The sequence below is a fragment of the Montipora capricornis genome, unplaced genomic scaffold (assembly GCF_036669925.1).
Source record: "Montipora capricornis isolate CH-2021 unplaced genomic scaffold, ASM3666992v2 scaffold_378, whole genome shotgun sequence".
NCBI lineage: Eukaryota > Metazoa > Cnidaria > Anthozoa > Scleractinia > Acroporidae > Montipora > Montipora capricornis.
The window spans coordinates 15001-25000 of record NW_027180110.1 but is presented as its reverse complement, the minus strand read 5'-3'; the positions used below and the strand labels follow the sequence as shown (position 1 = coordinate 25000).

Below are 10000 nucleotides of genomic sequence, written 5' to 3'. Positions count from 1 at the left end.
TGTGATTAACAACCACGATCGTTTTTTGAACTTTATTATGTAGAAGAAGAAGACGTTGCTGAGTGAACATTTTTACGACGAAATGCCTTGGTTTGTTCAGCACTTTGATGTCCGATAACTGATCAATCAAATTTGGTCCTCTGACCATATGAAGTTTTTTCAGCTCTTGTTTGTGTCCGTCATGATCGAACTTCAGGTGAAGCGCTATGCCGCTTTATGCCGACTTCGATGGCTTTTGATGAGCTTGCCTGCCCAAATTGTTGTTGTATTTGGGCAAGATTGGTCTTATCGGGTTGGAACTTCAATAGCGAGGGGAACAATTTTTCGTTCATCTGCTGTGCCAGACAACAAACAATCCTGTTGGGTGTGACCATCGTCTATCTGATCTGGAGTGGAGTTTTCGTTCAGTGATTACAACTTGCGATTGTTCTGCAAACATCCACGTAGCATGCAGCACTTAGCCTTCTAGTGACTCGAGGATCCCCGGCCTGTTTCAAAGGGAGTCGTGCATTTTTGAGCAGTTTGTCTTCAGTGCTTGTATTTTTTCGTTTGTTCCTGGTGGCACAAAGTAACTTTGATGATTTTAAAGAACTTGAATCCTTAATTGAATTAGCGATTTTTCTATTAAGAAACCAACAAGCGAATGGTACACAAAATTAGGAGAAACTGTTGGTTGAATAGACAATATTTGTTGACATAATTATCTACCCAGTTTAAGTGCTAAGCTCAACAAGTTGTTTGGCTCCACAAGTCTCAGTTTCAGGCCAGGTACAGGTACTGTTGTACACTACCATAGTTCTTTGGAAATTGAATAGCTCCTTGAACACCTGGTTGCTTGAGAAGAAACTTGATGTGTTTGTTCTCTACATTAGTGAATGCAGCCATTAACTGTCCATTGTAGATAAACTCAGACCAACTCTTCTTTCAATTTAATCTTTGTTCTTCGCAGGGCATCAACAATGGTGTCCCTTGTAAAATGTTAGTTTAAAGAGTTTGTTTAAGTTATTTCCCTTTTCATAGGGCACTGTGGTTGCCAGATTCACTTTCAAACTTATCATGGAAATGTTAATCAATACCAGTGAAAAGTCAGTCCCTTGAATTGTTGATAGAAAATTTATTTAAATGCATATTGAAACATCAGTTGAGGAATATTTTTTCCCCACTTTGTGAACCTAACATACATTGCTGCCATTTGTTTATTGCTTGGTCATTCAATGTCTTGATCACATCAAGTAATTTATTTTTTAGGTATTGTGTATCTTTATCTAAAAACTTAACTGGTTGCTTTTTGGAGCCCTTTTGCGGCATATTTAGATAGGCAGGAAATGTTCCACATTTTATGGTAAATAGTTCTGCGTAGTTTTAAGGAATATTGCAGCCAAATCTAATTGAATATGAGACTAAAATATGCTGTTTGACATTTTGTGAATTTAAAGACTATTAATATTGTTTGCACTTGTTTTAAAAGGCTTAAGGTTGGCACTCAAAAGTGTTCCTTCAATAATCTTATTCTGTAAAGATTATCTTGGGAGAATTGGATTAAGGCCAGTTTTTTGTTCAAGCTTCTTTCGCCAGTGCCCTCTGAGAATGGAGTTGATTTGGTTTTGCCCAATGTTGAAAAATGAAACAATGCCTAAACCAACCAGCCACAAGGAATACTTCACGGTGCTTTTTTACAAACATGGACATGAGGGTGCTCGTAAGCATCTGAGCATTGTTTTGCATGCTAAAGTGTTATTATAAATAATTAATTTCTCTGAGAGTCTTCTTTTCCTGTTGGTCATTCAAAAATTGTTGGAATAGCTTGTTTGAGCTGTTGGATAGAGGCAGAACATTTGATGAGGCCCTCCTGGGGAGAGGAGTCCTTGTTCCCTTTAAATATTTGCTTGTGTTTCCTTGTTCCCCAAATTACTTTCAAACTTGTTCCCAGCTTTTTGATCCCTAAAATTTAAATTGGTTTTCTTCCCTTGTTCCCTAAAATATTTTGATATTGTTAAAAAAACCAGTGAGGAACATTAAATTTTAGTTACCTAAATTTTGAAATTTTAGATACTAGATATTTTATTCATATTCTTACATTTTTATGTATATATTTATTTTTTCTTCAATATTATTTTGTGGAAAACCTGTAAAATAGCTTCAGCTAAGTGTTTCTACCCACGTTAAATAAAGTTTATGTATGTATGGATGTATGTATGTATGTTACTCTGTACCCCAGTTCAAATTAGCCATGTTCTCTTCCTCCCCAAACCCCTGGGAGTGCCTCTTTGTTGATGTTGATTCTCTTATTGGCCCAATAGCAATTCACTGTTGAATTGCAAGACACAGCAAGTTCTTATTTGGGATTGAGGGAAAAATAAATTTTCGCACAATACAAGAAACACCATTTTGACTGCCCCTTCTAGATCTTGCTGTTTTCAGACATGAATCAGCTTGTTTGCACCTTTCTGGCGACCTGCGGGAGGGCAAGCTCTAGAAACTCTTCCTTAGCGAGCCTTCCGCTGAAAAACTTTCCAAGTCTGGCTTTCCGGTGTTAGGGGCCGAGGTTTTTGTGCAAAATTCATCAGCGGCTTCCTTGCAGCTTCTCAAAGGTGTTCCTTCGGGCAATGGTTAGTAAAAGTTTTGTAGTGCTTATACAAATTTTCGCTACTTGAAAAGGTATGTTTATACGAAACAAATATCAGCTTGACAATTTTTCTTTCCCGATACTCCATTTAAAATGCACGTGAGCGCTATTAATAGAGAGCCAGAAAACCATTTAAGACATTTTGCGGCAATTTTTTTGTCAACAAACTTGGGTTGTCGGCAAGCAGAATTCGAACGTAAGCTGTTGTGCTTTGGCTTTTATTTGTGCTTTTTCTAACTAATCTAAGACGAATTCAGGCTGGTATTTTCGAATCAAGTGTAAGAAGACGGCAAAACCGTATTGATAATGTATTTATTTGAGTTAACTTCGCGAATAAAGACTTTAATCGCTTCCTTTCGACGGGGGTAGATCCAGGGGCACCCAACGACCAATTTGTTGGAAAATGTATTATTATACCCCAGTTAATGAAAATAAATGTTATTAAGGCATTTTCAGGTGTTTTTTAGTGCTGCTGGGAAAACATTATCTGTTCCTTTTTCCCAGCAAGACACACAAGAAATTTCCCAGCCAGCTAGATAAAATTGGTTGGTTTCCCAGTCAGCTGATCAAATTTATTTCCCAGCCAGGAATTCCGCGCACTTTCAAATCCCTCGATCCAAAACGACCGAACAAAAGCGACAAAACCGGGACAAAAAGGTTTTTTTTCCGCAAGCGCAATCACTCTGACCAGCCGCCGTATGTTTGGGAGAGGGAAGGGGTTCACTTTTTTTTTTTTTTTTTTAGTCGTCCTCAGTCTTCAGAGTTTCTACAGCCACCTCGGATTGAAATGCTAGAAAAAGTCAGTAATTCCCAGGCAAAACCTCTATCAATAACAAACTTTCCCAGCCAGCTCATCGAAACACCTGTATTTTTGCCAGCCAGCAAGATTCCTCTGGGGAACAGATAAAGTGAGGAACAGATTCGTTGGGTGCCCCTGTAGATCGACACGCACAACCGAAATGCACTGTTTCCGGTGAAAGGGCAAATGATTGACAGGATAGCACAGTTTTGACTGCCGCGCGCACTGCGGGCGCGGGTTCCGTATGCAAGGAAATGCCATGATGACGAGAAATGGGTACACCAGCGAAAAATCCGTCGACGATCCGAGGTTAAAATGCTTAAACTTTGTTTTTCCCGCTGAAACCGAAACCCTATACCCAGTCCACCGCGGTTCGCAAACGTCGTCGTCGTCGATTTCGTTGTCGCTGCTTAAGTTCCCTATTAGTACCATTGTAACTGTCTTCGACGACAGAGAGAACAAAACAAGGGACGAAGTTTACGAGATTCGCAAGCATTTTAACAATTGATTATGCTATCTACAAGCATCGCGCACCAAATACACAAAAGAGAGCAATTTGCCGGTGACGAGATTGAGAAATGCGTCTTACAAAATGGAGGAACGCTAAGATCTCTGCGGAGTGAACTTATAGTTGCCGCTCAGTTAGCAAACTGGGGTTTCCTTCAAACAAAACCTCCAAGCGCAATCGTATCCTGTGGACAAACAAATGAAGGGAAATGTTTGGAGGTGCATGAGTGGTCGCAAAACGGACTCACAACAGCTACGCCGTGAAACCATATCTTTTCCTCTAAACTACGACAAAGAAATTTCTTTGCCTTTTACCTTAATACTTCCTTTAATATCAAGGCAAAATGAAAGGTTGTGAATAAAAACGAAATTTAACCCATAATTCCGTATTTGGAAACTGAAAATTTGTCGCAAAGAATTAAGAATTATCTTGATTTCCAAGATCTAAAACCAACTTTAAAATGTATTAATACAACTGAGTCTGTGCAAATCCGTCATACAAATTTATGCCCCAATTCATGGGAGTTTTTAAAACTCGAGACAGTGATGACGGTGCAGTGTACAGTGTAGTGTTAGAATCGAATAAAACAGAATCGTTTTAACTGATTAGGCGACAAACATAGTAGAATCATAGGAAGTGTTTTCCGATATGGCCAGCTAAATAAATACATACTTACAAGAGCAAACGTGCTAGTAGGGAAAAGTGAAACCTATCCAAGAACACACTGAGCAAACCTGGCCTGGAAGTCAACCGATACTCTGACTTAATCAAAAAAATGACCGTGAATACAACTTATATTATGGTAAAAATTGGGCATCGCTTTTTCCATTGAATGGCTAATATCTTCGCAATTAATTGAAACTTTAGTGGTGGATATTGCCAGTTATCATTATCTCTTTTCATATGAATCTTTCTTTTAAAGTTTCCTCGATTATCATGGCCTTACGCATCTCATGCAAGCTTACTTCTCCCTGAAAAATTTTCTTTTCTATCTCCTCGCAAATGCTTCCTCTTCTCGCTCTATTATTGAACGATTCTTGAGGAATATCTTCATTCAGCCTGTCGAAATTCGTTAGTTCATGTTCCACAATCTCTTTAGCTCCGGCCAAGAGCATTCCGTCATCCATTGATTTTTCACATTTGATAATTTTCTTCGTCTTTTTGGTACTTCCGTGATCTGTGCTTTTCCAAAGATGTCTTGACAATTGCATGCTTCTCCGAAAAAGGTTACGCTTTTGAAGCGTTCGAGAACTTTGTGCATCGCTACTTCCGACTATAGCATTATTCTTGTCAGGGATATCTAGACCAGGTGATAATTTGCCTCCATTATCTTCTTTCAAAACAGAGCCGTCTTCGAGTAAAGATTTAACACCATCTGGCCCTGTCAATTCGTCTTTCTCTCTGCCTTGATCCATGTAATTTTTCAAGATTCCTCAATGCAATACACGACCCAGTGTTTCGCTTTAATTAATGTTCGTGCAATTTTAGTCAGAGCGTGGAGCTCCTTTCGATACTGACAGCGGGGAAGAAACGGAGTCGTAATTCGAAAAGGAACATTTATGCAATTTAATTTGTCGTTCAGTTTTCTAAGTGTCTCCCCTGATTATGAATGTGGTTTGTGGGCAACCTCAGTAACAGATAAGCGAGTAAATGTTAATCAGAGTGTTTTTGTAAAGATTCCTTACATTATCTTCTGTGGAAAATATATCAAATATCTAGTTTGGGATGAAGTTCTGGTAAGAGGCAAACGAAAGAGAAAGTAAAGAGCTAATGGCGTCCGTAATTCTCTTGAAAAAGAACGAAACCTGCCGTTCCCGTTCTTTCAGAACCTTGGTACTTTCACATATCTTGTCCACCGTTGAGCGAGAGAAAAGTCGGCCCCCAAAATATATGTGGCAAACCCCTTCCCTACAGGTAGCTCTCTGAGAAGACGTCAGTATTTATTTAACAATTTTTTTTTCTTTATGCTCAAGTAAATTAAGGCATGGGCCCCCAAATTACTAACCTGAGTCAAGAGATTATGAGGCCTGAGTATCAGCCCTTCCTGAGGGGTAGGGGGGTCTAGGAAACGCCTGATACTCAGGTTACCAAATTACTGGCCCCAAATTATTGCACAAAAAGGTAAGGGGGTAGTCTAACTTCTGAAGGTTTAGTAATAACAACCTAAAACTTTTGCAGACTAATAACGTCACAAAAGTTTTTACATTGATGTGGATGACCTATGCAAATGAGGTCACAACACTCAAAATAAAAAAAAAACGGCAACAGTTTAATTTATGCTAAAATTTATTTCACTTCGCTACTATTAGATTAGTCAAAATGGTAAAAGAAAACGAACTGTGCTTGGCCTTTGTTAAACACGTCTTTAGTTTTGGAAATATACGGCATTTTGTACTAGTGCCCAGTCCCCTATGGAAAGGGATTTCTTTTTCGGATGTTTGTTGAAAATTATCTTGAAATGTCTAAGCACAGAAATTATTTACCCAATAGTGTTAACATCATAAAGGTAAGTCCATCCACCAGAAGATGAGAAAAGGTGTTGCCGTTTAGCTGAGATTTCTGTGTTAAAAATAATTTTGACAAGTCACGTGATAATATATCATCATTTATTATTCAACACATGGGGACAATGTCCAAATATGGCCATAGTGCGGTCAATATTCGTCGTGCGTACTCAACGTATAACCTGCGATATACGTATTTTTTGTGTCGCGGTTTTTCCAGCTTTTTTTCCAATAAACGATGAAAAATGTGCTTTGTCATCAATGTCATGAATTATAAAACAATTATCCTGCTAAGTATCAGGCGATATTCCGCGTGGAATAATTGTTAAATATCCCACAACCACCTGCGGCCTCGAATGTTATTTTACAATTCAACATGGCAGGGGCGAGGTTAGATATCGGCAGTTTCCACTTGAATGTTCATTCAGTAACAGGAAATGTGGGAGACAAGGAAAAATCTGTTGAGTTTTGGCGATGGAAATACTGCAGGAAATTTGGAAACAACACCTAAGGCCGCGCGCGGTTGTGGGATACAGTGTAAATTTTTTTCTTCCTAGTCCTCCAAATTACGTTACCAGATCACCTGGCAGTAGTTAAGGTTTCCCATCGTATTAATGCTGCTAACGATGTCTCAAAATTTTTTCGTGTTATATAAAAGGGATCAATAGTTAGACCACCCCTCACTTAAATAGACCACTTTCGATATATTAAGATTCAGTCCAAAACAAAAGGCATCCTCTCGAGGCTCTGGAGAATAAATTCATACGAATCCTTCTATTTATTCCCCAGAGCCTCGAGATGATGTCTTTTGTTTAGGACTGAATTTTAGTATATCGAAATTGGTCTATTGGGAAATTAGATCTGTGCCCAAACCTTTAATTCACCTGAGTGTCCTCCATTTGGTAAGCACATTACGAAACGCACGATGGTAGAAAAAGCATGCGCCATCGCAATTTTTTACCTTTCTCGAACCATAGCTGTTTCTACGAACAAAGTCTCGAAGAATAAGAATGAAGTAGCAATTGGATGCCGTTTCACCTCTTGTTTTATTTCCCATATTTCACCTGTCACGGACTTGACGTTCAACGTTTGATGTTGTCTTTTAGCAGCATATTTTAGATGAATTATAAATGCATGAATGAACTGTTCCAGCAAGCTCAAGGCCTCACTCGAACAGTTCATTCATTTATTTTCACTTCACACCAACATTAAATAATTTGTATATTTGCCAAGATAAGACCTCTTCTAACTATTTTTCGTTTTTTGCTAGCACGAGAGAGGGTGAAACAAGGACTGGGAAAGAGAAATAGTGTGAGGTAGAGCGTTCCTTCAACCAAACGTGGATGCAGATGTAGATTTTCATCAGTCACTTCCTTGAAACCTTTTCACGACTAATTTATCAGATTTATTAGGCCCAGGCAAACGTCTTCAACATTTGCTTCAACATCCTTTCGATTTTGTTGAACGATGTTGACTGCTGGGGTGGGCAAACGGTTACAACACATCATCAACATTTGGTTGAAGAAAGCTTCACGAGAACCCCAGTATTCAATCCCAAGCTGCACAAACGGCTGTTACTACGGAAATGGACTTGTTGCTATGGATACGGACATGGATACTTCATCAAGAGACCGATTACTGCGCACGCTCAAACCCAATAATTTTGAAAGAGAGAGACAAACGGCTTCAACTTCATTCAACATTCGCAATAACAAAAGAAATGTTGAATGGTTGTTGAATCAAAGTTTGAACGATTTGAAACTCATTCAACATCGATTCAACTTCGATTCAACATGTTTCAACACGGTTGAAAGCGGGGGAAGCAAGCGGTTTCAACATTTGCTTCAACATCCATTCAATTTTGTTGAATGGTGTTGAACGATGTTGAATGATCTTGACAGCTGGGGTGGGAAAACGGTTTTAACACATCATCAACAATTGATTCAATAAAGCTCACGAGAGGGCTTGTATTCAGTCCCAGTCTGCAGCCGCGCTTGTTACTATAGATACGGACATGATACGTCATTAATATTGAGAGACGAATTAGTGCGCACGCTTACACCCAACATTGCTGAAAGAGGAGGGGGGAGGGGGAGGGGGGCAAATGGCTTCAACTTCATTCAACATGACATTCGCAAAAACAAAAAATATATTAAATGGTTATTGAAGCAATGTATAAACGCTTTTAAATTCATTCAACATTGATTCAACTTCGATTCAACATGTTACAACACAGTTGAAAGAGAGGAACAAACAGTTTCAAAATCGCTGTTCAAGAAAATCGAAGGAATGTTCAAGCCGATTGCCAGGGCCTTAATGAACTGATTGTAGTGAGTTAGCCATGGCGGCCATGGAATACTGGGGGAGCCCATTCTTTGCCTCTCCTCAGCCGTTTGTTACAGTTATCCTCTTTCTAGAAAAAGATCCATTACCTGCTGATAGCTTTAGTAAATAAAGAATAAATGTTATACCGAGTAATTGCATTGTGACCAAACTTGATAGACAACAAATGCAAGGAAACGATTCGTTTCCTTGCATTTGTTGTCTATCAAGTTGAGTCACAATGCAATTACTCGGTATAGCATTTATTCTTAGAAAAAGATCTTGGTTAAAAGGAAATAGTTGCTTTGTTCTGCTGTGTTGATTATTTAGCAAAACAGCATTTTTATCCAGCTTATTATAGACAATGATGATTTCTATCAGAGAGTACTCGCTAACTCGCTAACCTGGTCAGCGGGTAAATGTCGCAGAACAAAAAGGGTCGATGGTTGTTTCCACGAGGCAACTGGTTAGCTCTGTGTTAAAGGGGCTAGGTCACGCTATTTTAGGTAATTTTGTTTAATTTTGTTAATTATGAGCTCTAAACGTCAAATTGGCAAAGCAAAAGTCTTTCATTTGCAAAATCACTGCCACGTAACAACTGAGAATGATTTTCCAGTTGTGTAAATGACATTTTGATATAGACTGATATAAATTTGAAAAAAAGTGGGCCGACGTTTTTCAAATTTACCCAAATTCAGTCCATTTCAATCCTCTCCAGTTTTGTCCATCCATGTCCCTTCTTGGCTTTCCTGTGTTTTGTTAGAGTTCTTCTATAGTTTTGAACAGTTATTTTGATATTTTAGCTAATTCTACGACCATTCGATCAGTGCTGAAATTCCGTGACCTAGCCCCTTTAAGATCACTGCCACAAATTGTATGGTATCGACTTTTGATTTATTAATTTGTCTGTTGATTGGACAATTTATTCACTGTTTTGTATGCTTTTTTGCTTTTTTTTTTTTTTTTGACTTGTATGCATGCTTGCCAAATGACTGAGGGGGTGTTTACACGATACCGTAGCAAACTGAAGGAAACGGACTTTTGAGAAAGTCTGATGATACCGGGCGGCTTTCGTACGGGAGCGAGTTCACTCCGGTTGCCTCTTGTGGCTGTGCATTCGTTTACATGATACCATATCATACCGGGGCGAGTTTACTCCCGTTTCTGTACCGGAGCGAGAATTTCATTTTGATACGAAATCTCGCATAGGTACCATGTAAAGGAAGAAAACCACCCGTTTC

General features: G+C 38.9%; 1 pseudogene; it reads right to left on the bottom strand.

Moving 5' to 3' along the window:
* LOC138035397 (uncharacterized) overlaps window positions 1-885 on the bottom strand; it is a 2449-nt pseudogene extending 1564 nt beyond the window's left edge.
* Between the last annotated feature and the right edge of the window lie 9115 nt (window positions 886-10000).